The sequence below is a fragment of the Chiloscyllium plagiosum genome, chromosome 5, assembly GCF_004010195.1.
Source record: "Chiloscyllium plagiosum isolate BGI_BamShark_2017 chromosome 5, ASM401019v2, whole genome shotgun sequence".
Classification (NCBI taxonomy): Eukaryota; Metazoa; Chordata; class Chondrichthyes; order Orectolobiformes; family Hemiscylliidae; genus Chiloscyllium; species Chiloscyllium plagiosum.
The window spans coordinates 50,844,784-50,863,133 of record NC_057714.1 but is presented as its reverse complement, the minus strand read 5'-3'; the positions used below and the strand labels follow the sequence as shown (position 1 = coordinate 50,863,133).

General features: G+C 40.7%; 1 protein-coding gene across 15 annotated transcripts in view; it reads right to left on the bottom strand.

Annotated features, from left to right (window-relative positions):
- The window catches only part of zgc:110045 (uncharacterized protein LOC664755 homolog), a 269,628-nt gene that overhangs the window by 142,665 nt on the left and 108,613 nt on the right, over positions 1-18,350 (bottom strand). The window contains exon 1 of one of the 15 annotated variants that reach the window (XM_043690089.1): positions 3,866-3,917. The exons of 12 other annotated variants lie outside the window; for them this stretch is intronic. The gene's annotated coding sequence lies outside the window, so the exon portion shown is untranslated. Of the gene's footprint in view, positions 1-3,147; positions 3,372-3,865; positions 3,918-18,350 lie in introns of those variants that run through there. 2 more of the 15 variants (XM_043690080.1, XM_043690076.1) reach the window with 2 other exon arrangements.

Below are 18,350 nucleotides of genomic sequence, written 5' to 3'. Positions count from 1 at the left end.
GTGGAGGCTGGTACAATTGCAACATTTAAGAGGCATTTGGATGGGTATATGAATAGGAAGGGTTTGGAGGGATATGGGCTGGGTGCTGGTAAGTGGGACTAGATTGGGTTGGGATATCTGGTCGGCATGGACGGGTTGGATCGAAGGGTCTGTTTCCATGCTGTATATCTCTATGACTCTATGACTTTTGGTTTATTGAATCTTCTCCCACCACCTTTTCTATTTGTGGATTCCAAATCATAACAACTCTCCTTGTGTAACATTCTTTTTCCAAATATGTTTTGAGTTCTTTTAATAATTAACAAATATGTGGTCTCTGATTAGCAAGCATCTTTCCACTGGAGCAAGTTTAGTATTACTTTGATTAAAACACTTTAGGATTCTGAATACATTTATTAAATGTCCTTTTAATGATACGTTTTGGTTAATAAAACCATAGGAAATACGGACAGATGTATGCCATTTAGCCCCTCAAACCTGATCTGACATTCAACAGGATCATGGCTGATCCAAAACTCCTCACATCCAATTTCCTAACCTCTTCTGACAACCCTTGATGTCCTACTGATCAAGAATCTATCTCAGCCTTAAATGTACCCAACAGTTCTACCCTCTCAGTTTTCTGTGGCAAGGAGTTCCAAAGACTCATAACCCTCTGAGAGAAGAAATTCCTCCACACCACCGCTTCAACTGGTGTCTTTTAATTCATCCCTGTGATCCTAGACTCTTCTATGACCTAAAACATCCTCATTATTTACCCTGTCAAGCCCTCTAAGAATCCTTTATGTCTCAATAAGATCACTTCGGAGAAAGTGAGGACTGCAGATGCTGAAGATCAGTGAAAACGTGTGGCGCTGGAAAAGCACAGCAGGTCAGGCAGCGTCCGACGAACAGGAAGTCAACTTTTCAGGCATACGCCCTTCATCAGGAAGCCCTGATGAAGGGCTCCTGCCCGAAACATCGACTCTCCTGCTCCTCGGATGCTGCCTAACCTGCTGTGCTTTCCCAGTGCCATACTCAGAGATCACCTGTCATTTTTCTAAATTATTCATTCATGGAATAAAAACTGACAAAGTTAGCATTTAGTGCCCTTTCCTTGAGAGACTGAGTGTTTTTGCAAGATTTTTTTTGAAGGTTGTTAAGACTTGACCCCGCTGCTGTTCATCTCGAGTCACATATATGTTGCAAAGCTAAACACAGAAGATATCCTTCACACGATGATACTAATTAATTAAGTGAGTTCATGGAACAATCTAAAATTACATCTTACAACAATCCAACATAATCACTGTAACTAAAGCTAAGTTTTTCTTATTTCATATTTACATATTTAACTGTATTCAATTTATTTTTTGTATTCCTGATTCAGTAGCTACAACTCACACAGAACCTGCCTGGTTTATCTCTTCAAAGACTGTCTATCTGCCATGTCAAGGCATTTATCCAGTTATCATTCAATATTGAAGCTATGCATTTGTGGCAGCACTTCAGCTCACATTTCTTACACAGTATTATGCCCATGCCAAAAAACAATTCAATTATGTAAGATTGTTATGGCACTTCAAATTTCCCCTTCGGGTAAGGTCACTCACTCTCAACATCAGCTGGAGTAAAATACTGTGTTTATTTGGTCCAATAGTGAGTGACTTTTAAACTGACATTAAAAGTCCTTAACATATAATAGAAATTCTTCTATTTTCAGAAGGTTTTAAGCCCAGGTGCAGAAGCAAATGTGGATGCCATGCAATTTCAGGATATTTGCTCTTATGGATGGTAGCCTGATGAGTTACTGTAAATATACTAAATGAAACTACCCTTTCAACATAAATACCATTCATTGGGATTTACCACTTAATCCTAAAACCAATATGACCCATTTTATATGTGAATACCTGCTCTTTTTTTTAATTCCATGGGATTAACATTAAAGAAGGATTAAAATAGGAGATTTATTGTTTAATCTATGGATGGTAGACATCTAAAATAATAATATCAAATTAGGAAATGTTATATGTGATTTATACAGCATTTCCAATATTTTAATAGTTAGATCATGTAATTATTTAATAAAACATAAATATTAATTAGAAAACCAATATTTTGTGTTCCAGGTTTCACTCCATGCTTAATTTTTCAAAATAATGCCATTTTATATCTGAAAGTAAAAGAAATACCTTAAACTAATATTTGTCTTACATAAAAAAGATTTGAATATTTGAAACAAAATGAAAAAGCAGAATTCAAGCAACCTCCAATTATTGCAGTAAAACAGATGAACAGACAAAGCTGTTATAAAAGACAAATGTCTTTTTTTCTGTCACCAATCAGGTTATTGATGTTTGAACACAAAAGGCATATTAAAATACTGCTCTTGATTTTCACATGAGATTAAGTCAGATATTTTCTTGTTTGCATTCTTACTTTCTTTTCACTTGGATATGAAAGGAAAATTCATATCCAGGAATGAATAAAATATTTCCTCAGTAATTTTGCTTAATGTAGTGGTAAATGTTTCAAAGTTTTCCAAAGTGAATCTAGGTAACACTTTATCCATTCAACGTCACAGTCCTACAACAAATATAGATGTGTTTGATTGACACGCTGCATCTAAATCTAACCTAAATTGTTTATTAAATGGTTTTCTCCAAGCATTAACTTTTGATGCTTGAAACATTACCATTGTAGTATTTTGACACCATTTTCAGCATTTTTATTTTGCATAACTGAACACTACGTTTTTTGTTTCCTCAGAGTTTGGTGCATTCCCAAATATATGTACATGAAATGCTGCCCATGACACAGCATTCTATTAAGAGTTTATTATTTATTTTGCCAACTTTCATTTCTCTTTCACAGTTGCATAAACAAAAATGTAAACTCCTCACTAAAGGTGGAGCACAGATTCATGTATTTTTAAGGTTCCTGGCAGAAAAGAATAATTGCTTCTAGAATTACCCTCACATCTGTCAATTGAAAATATTTTAGCCTTCAGAAATTTAAGATCTTAAATAAAAGTGATTGCTTATTCTGTTAATTTAAGCTAACAATTAATAACAACAGTAACAAAAACAATTAAAGTCAACTTAATGATGCAAAACTACATTAATAATAACAATGCACTAATCAAATTTAAAATTGTCAACCTACCAAGATCTTTCTGTATTGTCGTCCTAATGAAATGCAAATGCTGTCTCAGTATTGCTCCTCTCTGCTGCTAACACAAGTGTGGCCCTTATTTGTCTGACAATTTCTGGTGTGGACAGATGGCCAGGAGCCCTAAGCCCTGCTGATATGAAGGAAGCTTTGCTGTTCCTAGCTTAGCCCTTGGTGGATAAGCCTGAGTAGGCACTGTGAGCTCACAACCTCTTTTCTAATCATTTAAATTAGTGCCACATGAGAAGCTCTGCCCAAATCTGTTCAGTAAAGGACTAGAGAGTAGAACAACCAACTTCAAAACTGATCAGGTATAATCATGAATGAACTAATGCTTTGCAGCTGTGATAATTAGGATATGAATCTTAAAAACATGGAGGCTTTAAAATAGCTGAATGTACAAAGAATAGAAATCCCTCATAGAAAATTCCCATCAATTGTCACAACAGTTTTCTTATAATGAATGTATCAAGTATCTAACTGAGAACATGAAAAGTGTAACTTGGGAATAATATCAACCTACTTTCACAAGTCTCTGGCCCTGAAATGAATGTTATGCTTCTCTGTCTGTAGAAAATGTGTCTTTGCTGAAGATAATGAAGCATTCAGCAATTAAATGAATAAGTAAATGAATCAGTAATGCAGAAGTGGCAGACTTAAGCACTGTTCTGAGCTAAAGTGTAACTAATTATTGAGTACATAAACCACATACCACAATTTTCCCTGACATACTTGATTTTCTTGAACCAGTCAGTGCCAGAAAGTAAGAAGGGAAGTAACAAACTCTTCAAATTATTTGAAAAGAAATCAGATATCTTAAAGTCATTACAAATTTTAGTATGTTTTATTAAAAATAATTAAACTACTTACTGCAGCTTTATCTCATTTTAGAATTTGATAATGTAACTGGAACATTATTACTTCAGAGTTTAAAAAAAGGAGCAGGCCTATATTCTTACTGTACCATTTGTTGTTTCATCTGCAAACCTTTGTTATTGAAGAACTTAAAGGACAGTTGGATGATTATGCACAAAGATAAGTGATAAAAATATGGTTGATATTTTAATGCCTACTTAGTCATTTGATGTTAAGACACCACTTCTGTGCATAGTTGCATTCATGCTTAAAATTGTTAAAAAACTGAAAAAATTAACTTTATAGCAATGAAATAAACCGACCTCACATGTTTCTAACTTCCAAAATCTCAGGAATGTCACCATTGCACACATAACAGAAGGCAGTATCACGTTCCGAAGTTTCCATTTTATCTACAACTGGTGATCCAGTTGCAAATAGCATTCCAAAATTCACTAATTTAGGACATTCCTTTTGGTTCAAGTTGCCACTCAGACTCTTCTGTATCACATGAACATAAGGATTTTTCTGTCCTGAAAAGGTCAGGAATGGGTATAGAAATGCAGCAAAAAACTCTGCAGGACACCAATTTTGAATTTCCCAATGGGAAAATTGTACAATCTTCCCATGGGGAAAAGAATTTCAGATGTGGTTGGTTTGCACCCCACACATAAGTCAGGATACCAGTTAAGTATCTTTTTCATTGGGTCTGAGGTTTCTATTCGAGTATGGATGACAGCTTTATTAGACTATTTCAGGTTTATTTTCTTTATGTGCATTTCAAAGACTTGCCATTGTTATTACATGGCTCCTGAAATCAGCTTACAGTGGGGTTTTTTTTGTCTCCTTTGCTTTTTAAATAAAGGCAGTTTTCTAATCCTCTGGGGTTTTTCCAGAATCTCAGAATTCCTGGAAGATTACTACCATGGAAACACTATCTCTGTAGTTACCTTCTTTAATATTAGATTCCCTACATTGCGAAAACAGGTCCTTCGGCCCAACACGACCCTCTGAAGAACAACCCATCCAGACACATTCCCCCTGACTAATGCACCTAACACTATGGGCAATTTAGCATGGCCAATTTATCTAACCTGCACACTTTTGGACTGTGGGAGGAAATCAGAGCACTCGGAGGAAACCCATGCAGACACGGGGAGAATGTGCAAACTCCACACAGACAGTTGCCCAAGGCAGGAATTGAACCCGGGTCCCTGGCGCTGTGAGGTAGCAGTGCTAACCACTGAGCCACCAGGCCACCCATCTTACAATGCATCCCATCAGATCCTGGAGTTTATTGGTCTTAAGCCCCATTTGTTTCACTACCATTTTTATTCAAGTGATTATCATCACTTATTTCCTGTTCTCCTTCTGCCTCTTGAATGTTTGGCAATTTTGGAATGTTTTCAGTGTGAAGACTGATACAAATTGTTTATTCAATTCCTCTGCCATTTACTGGTACCCCATTATTATTTCCCCAGCATCATTCTGTATGGAGCCTGTGTTCACTCTGGCTTCTCTCTTCCATTTTATATATTTTAAAGAAGTTATTGTTGTCTGTCTTGACATTACTTACAAGTTTATCCTCAAGATTTATTTTCTCTGTTTTTATTAATGCAGGGGGTATGCGGAAAATAGAGCAAGGTGAAAATATGGACAGAGCATAGGGGTGTGAGGAAAAAGAGATGATAAAAAGTAAGAAAAGACAATGATGTGTGGAGGGAATGGACACTGCATGGAATTGGTATTTAGTTTTGGGGATGAATGAATGATGGGACATAGCATGATGTGAAGAATTGAGCCATTGATGGCTCTAGGAACTGAGGTGAGACTTCTAACCAGACTATGTAGGAACCCACACTTTTCTGATACTTTATCAGGCCTGCCTCAGGAGATAACAGATCCAAACTCATGTCTAGAGCATTGACCCAGGCATTGTATTTTAGCTGTACTAATTACTTTTTTAATTGTCTCAGCCATTAAATTGAATATTCCTCATCCTTCCACATTTGGTGAGATAGAAAAGTTATTCAGACCTTCAGGGAAGACGCTGTCTGTGAGTTTCTGTTTCTTCTTGTAGAAATGTTTATTGAATTTCATAAGTAAACACATGCCTATGTATGTCTATCCAAAATCTTTTTTTGAGATAAATACAGCCTAATTCCTCCAGCTGGCCAATCACAGTGGAATGCACAAACAAGTGAAGTTAGGTGACTTTTGGGAGCCATCTTTGAAAGCTCTTTCATGTCATAGAGTCATAACAACATGAAAACAGACCTGTCAGTCCAACCAGTCTATGCCGAACATAATCCCAAATGAAACTAATCATACCTGCCTGCTCCTGGCCAATATCCCTCCAAACTTCTCCTATTCATGTACATATCCAAAAGGTGAGTTATGAGAAGATTTGTAGCTCAGGTTGAGGTTTTGGATGTAGGTTTGCTCACTGAGCTGAAAGGTTCATTTCCAGATGTTTCATTACCTTACTAGGTAATGATTTGGAGGTGCCGGAGTTGGACTGGGGTGTACAAAGTTAAAAATCACGCAACACCAGGTTATAGTCCAACAGGTTTAATTGGAAGCATACTAGCTTTCAGAGCGCCGCTCCTTCATCAGGTGATGACCTGAGCACCTGATGAAGGAGCAGCACTCCGAAAGCTAGTGTGCTTCCAATTAAAAGTGTTGGACTATGACCTGGTGTTGTGTAATTTTTAACTTATTAGGTAACATCTTCAGTGAACCTCATGTAAAGCAATGCTGAAAATTCCTGCTTTCTGTTTATATGTTTGGGTTTCTTTGGGTTGGTGATATCATTTCCTGTGGTGATGTTATTTCCTGTTCCTTTTCTCAGGGTGTGGTAGATTGAATCTAACTCGATGTGTTTGTTGATAGAGTTCTGCTTGGGATGCTATGCTTCTAGGAATTTTCGTGTGTGTCTTTGTTTAGCTTGTCCTAGGATGGATGTATTGTCCCAGCCGAAGTGGTGTCCTTCCTCATCCATATGTGAGGATACCAGTGAGAGAGGGTCATGTCTTTTTGTGATTAGTTGGGTGTTCATGTATCCTAGTGGCTAGTTTTCTGTCTGTTTGTCCAATGTAGTGTTTGTTACAGTCCTTGCATGGTATTTTGTAAATGATGTTAGTTTTGCTCATTGTCTGTATGGGGTCTTTCAAATTCATTAGCTGCTGTTTTAGTGTGTTGGTGGGTTTGTGGTCTACCATGATGCCTAGTGTGTTGGTGGGTTTGTGGTCTACCATGATGCCAAGACATTGTAATTGTACCCACATCCACCACTGCCTCAGGAAGTTCATTCCACATGCAAGCCACCCAATGTGTAAAAAAAATGTCCCTCATGTCTTTTTAAAACCTCTCTTAAAATGTTTCATCTTAAAAATGTGTCCCATAGTCTTGAAATCCCTATCTTAGGGAAAAGACAACTACCATTAATCCTATATATACTCCCTCATGATTTTATAAACTTCTATAAGGACGCTTCTCAACCTCCAACACTCCAGTGAAAAAAGTCCCAGCCTTTCTTTATAACTCAAACCTTCCATACCCAGCAAAATCTGGTAAATCTCTTCTGAACCTTCTCCTGCTTAATAATATCCTTCCTATAATGGGTCAACCAAAACTGAACACGCTACTCCAGAAGAGGCCTCACCATGTCTTATACAATCTCAACATGACTTCCCAACTCCAATACTCAAAGGACTGTGTGCAATGAAGGCAAGTATGCTAAATGCCTTTAAACCACCTATCTATATGTGATGCAAACTTCAAAGAATTATGTACCTGAACCCCTAGGTCCCTCTGTTCTACAACACTACTCAAGGCCCTACCAATAATTGTATAAGTCCTACCCTGTTTGTTGTACCAAAATGCAATTCCTCACATTTATCCAGACTGAACTCCATCTGCTATTTTTCAGCTATTTTCCGTTGGTCCATTTGATCAAGATTCCTTTGTAGTCTTAGAAAACCCTCTTCACTGTCTACTATGTCATTTGAAAAGGAGATTAAAGTTTGTTACAAGATCAATAATAACTGCATGCTCATGACATGATTAAAAGAAATAGCTGGAGATGATTCGGCTACAAAGACTGACCTGAGTGCTGCAGTAATTCTGGATAGGGTGAGTAACTTCTAACATTTCCTATTTGTGAGTAAGACTCCATCTGCAGTCTTTTGCTTTTGAAACTTGTTGATCTTGGTAACATCAATGGCTGGTCTTTCAGGTAGCTATTGAACTCATCTTTGCAAGGATGCCTTTGGAGCTATATATAGTTAAATGTTGCTTGGATATTGAGGTCAGTTATTCTGACTTGCCTCTGGCATTCAGCTCATTGAATCCATATCTGATTTAAAGCTGAAAGAAGTCCTGAAGTTTAAAGGTTCTGTTAGAATTCAAACTGCACATTGATGTAGAATTATTGCTAACCAGATGTCTTTGATGGAGTATTGACTCCTTAAAACACTTTATAATGAATAGTGGGATGAAATAAGACTGTAATTGACGAGTCAAGATTGATCCAGTTTTGTGGAGAGAGTAAGTTTGTTCTGTCTTCCACAAGACGCAATAAATATTATTGCCATAAATACATTGAAACAAGTTGAATGTGGGGAGAAGTGAGAAAATAAAGAAGATCCTAGGCCCAGGATTGGGGTGAATAGGGGGAGAAAAAGCAAAAATTATGGTGCATTAGTCTTCTGTACCATAATCAATATGTATCAGGGTACATAGCCTTCAAAATGTCCATTCCATTGACCTGTTTCCTAATGCCATGTAGAGTTAACTGAATTATTTGGGAACTGGCAACTGCAAAGGAGGTAAAATAGGATTATGTACTGGATATTTTTTATTTCTGAAGCTGATCTGTTGTATTCACATTCTAGGTTCTGCTATGGTGGAGGGATATAGCCAACATAGTCATAGTCATAAAGTCCTATAGCACAGAAACAGACCCTTTTAATCCAACTCATTTATGCTAATCAAGTTTCCCAAACTGAACTAGTCATACTTGCCTGCAATTGGCCCATATCCCTCCAAACCTTTCCTATTTATGTATCTATCTAAATGTCTTTTACATGTTGCAACTGTACCTGCACCTACCACTTCCTCTGGCAGTTCGTCCCACACACGAACCACCTCAGTATGCAAACGTTACTTCTTAGGTCCCGTTTAAATCTTTTTCCTTTCTCCCTAAAAATGTGCCTCCTGGTTTTGAACTCCCCCACTCTAGAGAAAAGACCTTTTCTATTCTTCTTATCTATTTCCCTCATGATTTTATAAATCTCTACAAGGTCACCCCTCAACCTCCAACGCTCCAGTGAAGAAAGTCCCAGCCTATCCAGCCTCTCCTTATAACTCAAGCCCTCCAGTCCCAGCAACATCCCGGTAAATCTTTTCTGAAACCTCTCCAATTTAATAATATCCTTAGTAGGCTATCACTTCCTGGTGCTGGGCCCATCATCAAGCACTGAGTGAGGAACCCCAGCCCAGGAAGACTGTTTGCTTGTCATTCTCCTACCATGTGGCATTTCCTGTCTGATTAAAAGGTTGTTCAGCCATCAAACCCACAAACAGGAAGGGTATTATACCTCCCCAACTGCATTGATGTGGGAGATTGTTTTTTTATATTCGTAGCAACTCTAGTATTATGAAAAGGCAGACACACAGAATGTAGATGACCTCTTAAAAGGGACTGTTCGCTTGCTGAACATTCCATGTTCCATCTGTTTTCATGAGGTGTCTGCAAAGTCTCTTCTAAAATTTGCCAGTCAGAGAATTTGACTCTCCCTCCCGCCTCTTCTGTAACAATCAATCTAAATTCACCTGTACGCCCTGACCAAATTAGGCCATCCACAAAACTCACTTTAACTAAAAGCCACACTAGTGCAACAGGCAAATAAAGAAACTCATCCAGTAATTCTGTTATAAGTTCAAATAAAACTGCATGGTAGTCTTTTAATAATGGGATGCTTTGGCACAGCTGCATGCCCTTGCAGATACCAGTCACCTTCCACTCACTAGATATACTGGCCCCCTCTGGTACTCCAAGTCCCATTGGAACCTGAAGATTGGGAGAGACATGGAAGTGAGGAATGTGGCCCTCTGACAATAGATTTTTAAAATTATTATAAATTATTTCTTTCGGGCTTGTTATTATTAATAGGTGGAACTTTTCTAGTTGTCTATCTTGCTTTAATCCAATATTTACATTGTGCAATTTTAATTGCTTACTTTCATTTTTCCGTAGTATGTTAAATGGGATCAAAATATGGAAAATAAAGTTCACTTTCAAAAATAGAGTAGCGATTAAAAACAAAACAAAGACATCTTACCAATGACAACATTGCCAAACAAAATATTTTCCGTGCTGCGTTTGAACAGTTGGATACAATCATGGCAGATGTGATTCAAAATCCAGTTACAATGATTAGAAAGAAGATAGGATTTCTATATTTCACATTGGACCAGATCTCTCTGTTGACTAATATAAGAGATATTAACATCAAATACTAATATGTATTCAATAATGTATATCATGATATTGCTGTGAGAGAAACATCTTGGTTGCTGCAGTGGAAAATTCTACTTCCAAATCAATTAATTTTAATTAATTTCTTCAATAAGACAGCAGTTGGTTTTGGTGTATCCAAAACCAACTGAACTTAAGAGTAGACATAATTTACCACATGGAACTCAATATTATTAATTCAAATGAATTTTGCATTTGGTGTTAAAAAGGACAGGGATCTCATGATTTCTTTTGTTTAGTCTGCTCGATTTGGTGAAAAATAATACAATTCAATAAAGAAGTTTCTTTTAACTATTTTACTTTTGGGTTAAGTTGCATAACATAGATTAAATCAATTAATGATTTCTGCACAACTGTTCCAAGTTCAAGCCCCACTTTAAAAATATAATTTTTAAAAATAGCTTGCTTAAGAAGCAACATTATTAATTGATTGTCACTGTGCTTAGTGTTCTTGCAGTAAAGTCTATGCGTTTTAATTACTCAACATGCTTAATTGTGATGTGGTCGATTGATATTGGACTAGTACAACTTTGTAGCCTTTACTTTGGTCTTGCACCATAAATTCAGCAGGAAGATTATGTAAAGGGAAGTTGAGGATCTTCTGTATCTAGCTGTTAGCCAACTTTAAGTGGCAGAATTTCAGCCTGGCTCTGACAATGCTAAATATAAAGGGGACAGGACAAAGTCTTCCAAAACCGTAAGTTCTTGTTCAATGTTTCTATATCAAACAAGTAGTCATTCAACCTCCCACAAGACTATTTATGGACCTCACCATTGGGAACCATGCCAAGAATTTCCATGAACATATAGCAGGCACCTCTATGTTTATGACGCACCTAAAATGGTATTTTCCCATCTGTCTCATGTTAATGAGTGCTCTTTTAACTGACCCTACCAACTTTGTTACCATTAGCCCAAGATTGGATCATTAATGTGATCCCAGTAGATTATGATCTGTGAATTTTTTTCAATTTCAGAAATCAAGCTCCATGCAGGTATGAGATCCGATGGTCCAAACATGACTCAGATGAGCCTTTTCCTTGTCCCAAATCGCAATTCTTTGGAAAAATGTTTTCTTTATTATTTTTGGAGCAGAACTATAGTCCCCAAAATAACATATTGATATTCAGTTACAAGTTAATTAGTAGCCTACAAAATCTTTTGGTAATTAAATATGTGGGAGTTAGGGATGTAATACTAATGTAATTAGATTAGTAATCTTGAGGCATAGGCTAATATTGTAGGTATGAATCCATCACGGCAGAAGGTGAAATTTGAATTCAATATTTTTTTAAAAAAGAACCAAACAATTCTGATTCTTGTTCATCAGAAAGGGTCAAGAGTTAGTTTCTGGTGAGAAGAGAAAGTAGAAAGTGCATGTTGGCACTATGCCAAACTTATAAGTGGAGGATATTGAGTAAAAGGGTTAACTATTCAGAGATCCTTACTATTGATTCCTCCATCAGGAGTGACGATGACTTCAATGATGCACAATGTTGCCTCTTGGGCTGGGGGGGCGCGGGGGGTGTTAAATAATGCATGTGTGCCTTGTCCTCTAATTATTAGCAATTGCTTCAAGTTATGTCACATCCTCTTGCAATTTTCCCCAGGACTTTTCCATTTACTATATAGTTCACTCTTGAATTGGATCTTCCAAAATGCATCACCTCGCATTTGCCCAGATTGAACTCCATCTGCCATTTTTCTGCCTAACTCTCCAATCTGTCTGTATTCTGCTGTACCCTCTGATAGTCCCCTGCACTATCTGCTCCTCCTCCAATCTTAGTGTCATCTGCAAACTTGTACCTTCCTCCAAATCATTTATGTATATCACAAACAACAGTGGTCCCAGCACAGCTCCCTGTGGAACACCAATGGTCACAGGTCTCCATTTTGAGAAACCCCCTTCCATTACTATTCTCTCTCTCCTGTTGCCCAGCCAGTTCTCTATCCATCTAGCCAGTACACCCTGGACCCCATGCGACTTCACCTTCTCCATCAGCCTACCATGGGGAACCTTGTCAAACACCTTCCTGAAGTCCATGTATACAACATCTACAGCCCTTCCCTCATCAACCAACTTTGTCCCTTCCTCAAAGAATTCTAATAAGTTGATAAGATATGACCTTCCCTGCACAAAACCATGATACCTATCACTGACAAGCCCATTTTCTTCCAAATGGGAATAGATCCTATCCCTTAGTTTCTTCTCCTGCAGTTTCCCTAAAACTGATTTCAGGCTCACTGGTCTATAATTATCTGGATTATCCCTGCTACCCTTATTAAACAAGGAAACAACATTAGCAATTTTCCAATCCTCCGGGACCTCACCCATATTCAAGGAGGCTGCAAAGATATCTGTTGAGGCCCCTACTATTTCCTCTCTTGCTTCCCTCAGTAACCTGGGTAGGTCCCATCTGGACCTGGGGACTTGGCCACTGAAACGCATTTAAGAATACCCAATACTTCATCCCTCCTTATGCCAACTTGACCTATAGAAATCAAGCATCTATCCCTAATGTCAGTATCCATCATGTCCCTCTCCTCAGTGAATACCGATGCAAAGTACTCATTAAGAATCAAACCAGTTTTCTCTGACTCCACACATAACTTTCTCCTTTGTCATTGAGTGGCCCAACCCTTTCTCTGTTTACCCTCTCGCTCCTTATATATGAATAAAAGGCTTTGGAATTTTCCTTAACACTGTTTGTTAAAGATATCTCATGATCCCTTTTAGCCCTCTTAATTCCTCGGTTTCAGATTGGTCCTACATTCCCAATATTCTTCCAAAGCTTCATCTGTCTTCAGTCCCCTATGACTAATGTATGCTTCCTTTCTCCTCTTAGCTAGTCTTCTGTCCTTGTTACGGCTGGAGGGGTGGGGTCTGAGGGCAGAGGTGCAGGATGTGGACGAGATGTGTTGGAGGGCATCATTAACCACATGGGAAGGGATATTGTGGTCTCTAAAGAAGGAGGCCATCTGGTGTGTTCTGTGGTGGAACTGGTCCTCCTGGTAGCAGATACGGCGGAGGCGGAGGAATTGGGAATACAGGATGGCATTTTTGCAGGAGGTTGGTGGGAAGAGGTGTAATCCAGGTAGCTGTGGGAGTCGGTGGGTTTGTAAAAAATGTCAGTGTCAAGTTGGTCGTCATTAATGGAGATGGAGAGTCCAGGAAGTGGAGGGAGGTGTCAGAGATAGTCCAGGTAAATTTAAAGTCAGGGTGGAATGTGTTGGTGAAGTTGATGAATTGCTCAACCTCGTCGCGAGAGCACGAGATGGCGCCAATGCAGTCATCAATGTAGCGGAGGAGGAGGTGGGGAGTGGTGCCGGTGTAATTACGGAAGATGGACTGTTCTACGTAGCCAAAGAGACAGGCACAGCTGGGGCCCATACGGGTGACCAGTCCAGGAACTCCCCACATACGTTCGAGACACCACCCACGCCTCCACCTCCTTCAAGACTTCCGTTTCCCCGGCCCCCAACGCTTCGTCTTCACCATGGATATCCAGTCCCTCTACGCCTCCATCCGCCATGACCAGGGCCTCCGAGCCCTCCATTTCTTCCTCTCCCGACGTCCCGAACAGTACCCTTCCACCGACATTCTCCTTCGTTTGGCCGAACTGGTCCTCACCCTTAACAATTTCTCTTTCGAATCCTCCCACTTCCTCCAGACCAAAGGGGTAGCCATGGGCACCTTTATGGGCCCCAGCTATGCCTGTCTCTTTGGCTACGTAGAACAGTCCATCTCCCCTAATTACACCGCCATCACTCCCCACCTCTTCCTCTGCTACATTGATGACTGCATTGGCGTCACCTCGTGCTTCCGCGACGTGGTTGAGCAATTCGTCAACTTCACCAACACATTCCACCCTGACCTTAAATTTACCGGGACCATCACTGACACCTCCCTCCCCTTCCTGGACCTCTCCATCGCCATTAATGACGACCGACTTGACACCGACATTTTTTACAAACCCACCGACTCCCACAGGTACCTGGATTACACCTCTTCCCACCCTACCTCCCGTAAAAATGCCATCCTGTATTCCCAATTCCTCTGCCTCCGCTGTATCTGCTCCCAGGAAGACCAGTTCCACCACAGAACACACCAGATAGCCGCCTCCTTTAGAGACCGCAATTTCCCTCCCACATGGTTAAAGATGCCCTCCAACGCATCTCGTCCACATCCTGCACCTCCGCCCTCAGAGTCCATCCCTCCAACTGTAACAAAGACAGAACACCCCTGGTGCTCACCTTCCACCCTACCAACCTTCGCATAAACCAAATAATATGCCGACATTTCTGCCACCTCCAAACGGATCCCACCACCAGGGACATATTTCCCTCCCCATCCCTTTCTCCCTTCTGCAAAGACCGTTCCTCCATGATTACCCTGTCAGGTACATGCCCCCCTACAACCCACCCTCCCATGCTGGCACCTTCCCCTGCCACCGCAGGAATGGCAAAACCTGCGCCCAGACCTCCTCCCTCACCTCCATCCAAAGGCCCTAAAGGAGCCTTCCGCATCCATCAAAGTTTTACCTGCACATCCACCAATATCATTTATTGTATCCGTTGCTCCCGATGCGGTCTCCACTACATTGGGAAGACTGGGCGCCTCCTAGCAGAGCGCTTTAGGGAACATCTCTGGGACACCCACGCCAATCAACCACACTGCCCAGTGGCCCAACATTTCAACTCCCCCTCCCACTCTGTCGAGGACATGGAGGTCCTAGGCCTCCTTCACCGTCTCTCCCTCACCACCAGATGCCTGGAGGAAGAACATCTCATCTTCCGCCTCGGAACACTTCAACCCCAGGGCATCAATGTGGACTTCAACAGTTTCCTCATTTCCCCTTTCCCCACCTCACCCCAGTTTCAAGCTTCCAGGTCAGCACTGTCCCCATGACTTGCTCTACTTGCCTATCTTCTTTTCCACCTATCCACTCCACCCTCCTCCCTGACCTATCACCTTCATCCCCTCCCCCACTCACCTATTGTACTCTATGCTACTTTCTCCCCACCCCCACCCTCCTCTCATTTATCTCGCCACCCTTCAGGCACTCTGCCTGTATTCCTAATGAAGGGCATTTGCCTGAAACATCGATTTTACTGCTCCTCACATGCTGCATGAACTGCTGTGCGTTTCCAGCATCACTCTAATCTAGACTCTGGTTTCCAGCATCTGCAGTCATTGTTTTACCTAATTTCACCTGTCATCCATGGTTCCCTAATCTTGCCATTTCTATCCCTCCTTTTCATAGGAACACATCTCTTCTGAACTCTAATCGACCTGTCTTTAAAAGCCTCTACATATCAAATATAGATTTACCTTCAAACAGCTGCTCACAATCTACATTCCCCAGCTCCTGCTGAGTTTTGTATTGTTGGCCTTGCCCCAACTTAGCATTCTTTCTTCAGGACCATTCTCGTCTTTGTCCATGAGTATTCTAAAACATACGGAATTGTGATCACTATTCCCAAAGTAATCCCCTACTGAAACTTGAACTATCTGTTCGGGCTCTTTCCCCAACACCAGGTCCAGTATGGCCCCTTCCTGACTTGGACTATTTACATACTGCCCTAGAAAACTGCCCTGGATGCTCTTTACAAATTCTGCTCTATCTAGACCTCTAACACTAAGTGAATCCCAGTCAATGTTGGGGAAATTTAAAATCTTCCATCGCATAGCCCTGTTGCTCCTACATCTTTCCATAATCTGTTTACATATTTGTACCTCTATCTCACACTCGCTGTTGGGAGGCGTGTACTACAGCCCCAACATGGTTACCACACCACGTTTTACCTATTTACAGCACTGTTACCTATTTCTGAGCTCTACTCATATTGCTTCACTGCTCGATTCTTTCACAGTGCCCTCCTTCAGCACAGCTGTGATATCCTCTTTGCACAGTAATGTAACTGCGCCATCCCTTTTATCTCCCTCTCTATTCCACCTGAAGCATCAATATCCTCGGATATTTAGTTGCCAATCATGCCTTTCCCTTAACTAAGTCTCAGTAATAGCAATAACATCATACTCCCAGATACTAATCTAAGCCCTAAGTTCATCTGCCTTACCTACTACACTTGGATTAAAACAAATGCACCTCAGACCAACAGTTCCTTTGCTTTCATCATCCAACGAAATAGGAAGGGAAAAGGTTGAGATTCTGAAGGGAGATTACAGAGAGTAAGGCAGAAATTTAAAAAGGAGATCCTCAAGGGTAGTAATAAACTGGCAGGGAAATTTGCTAGAACTGCTTGGGAGGATTTAAACTAATAAGGTGGGACCCAGGGAGATAGTGAAGAAAGAGATCAATCTGAAACTGGTACAGTTGAGAACAGAAGTGAATCAAACAGTCAGGCAGGCAGGGACAAGGTAGGACTAATAAATTAAACTGCATTTATTTCAATGCAAAGGGCCTAACAGGGAAGGCAGATGAACTCCGGTCATGATTAGGAACATGGGACTGTGATATCATAGCAATTACAGAAACATGGCTCAGGGATGGGCAGGACTGGCAGCTTAATGTTCCAGGATACAAATGCTACAGGAAGGATAGAAAGGGAGGCAAGACAGAAGGGGGAGTGGCATTTTTGATAAGGGATGGCATTACAGCTGTGCTGAGGGAGGATATTCCCGGAAATACGTACAAGGAAGTTATTTGGGTGGAACTGAGAAATAAGAAAAGGATGATCACCTGATTGGAATTTTATTATAGACCCCCGAATAGTGGGGCCACAGGTGGCCTTTGTGTGGAGCCACAGAAAACAGGGGAGATTTTTTTTTTTTTTAGATTACTTTACAGTGTGGAAACAGGTACTTCGGCCCAACAAGTCCACACCGACCCGCCGAAGCGCAAACCACCCATACCCTTACCTAACACTACAGACAATTTAATATGGCCAATTCACCTTACCTGCACATCTTTGGACTGTGGGAGGAAACCAGAGCACCCGGAGAAAACCCACGCAGACACGGGGAGAATGTGCAAACTCCACACAGTCAGTCGCCTGAGGCGGGAATTGAACCCGGGTCTCTGGCGCTGCGAGGCAGCAGTGCTAACCACTGTGCCACCGTGCCGCCCACCAATACTAAATGAATGGGTGGTGGTGGAGGGTTGTTTTTCAGAGTGGAAGCCTGTGACCAGTGGAGTGCCACAAGGATTGGTGCTGGGTGCTCACTTTTTGTCATTTACATAAATGATTTGGATGCAAGTATAAGAGGTACAGTTAGTAAGTTTGCAGATGACACCAAAATTGGAGATGTAATGGACAGCGAAGAGGGTTATCTCAGATTACAACAGGATCTGGACCAGATGGGCCAATGGGCTGAGAAGTGGCAGATGGAGTTTAATTCAGATAAATGCGAGGTGCTGCTTTTTGGGAAAGCAAATCTTAGATACTAAATGAATATTTTACATCAGTATTTACTGTGGAAAAGGATATGGAAGATATAGACTGTAGGAAAATAGATGGTGACATCTTGCAACATGTCCAGATTACAGAGGAGGAAGTGCTGAATGTCTTGAAATGGTTAAAGGTGGATAAATCCCCAGGACCTGATCAGGTGTACCTGAGAACTCTGTGGGAAGCTAGAGAAGTAATTGCTGGGCCTCTTGCTGAGATATTTGTATCATCGATAGTCCCAGGTGAGGTGCCAGAAGACTTGAGGTTGACTAACGTGGTGCCACTGTTTAAGAAGGGCGGTAAAGACAAGCCAGGGAACTATAGACCGGTGAGCCTGACTTCAGTGGTGGGCAAGTTGTTGGAGGGAGTCCTGAGGGACAGGATGTAC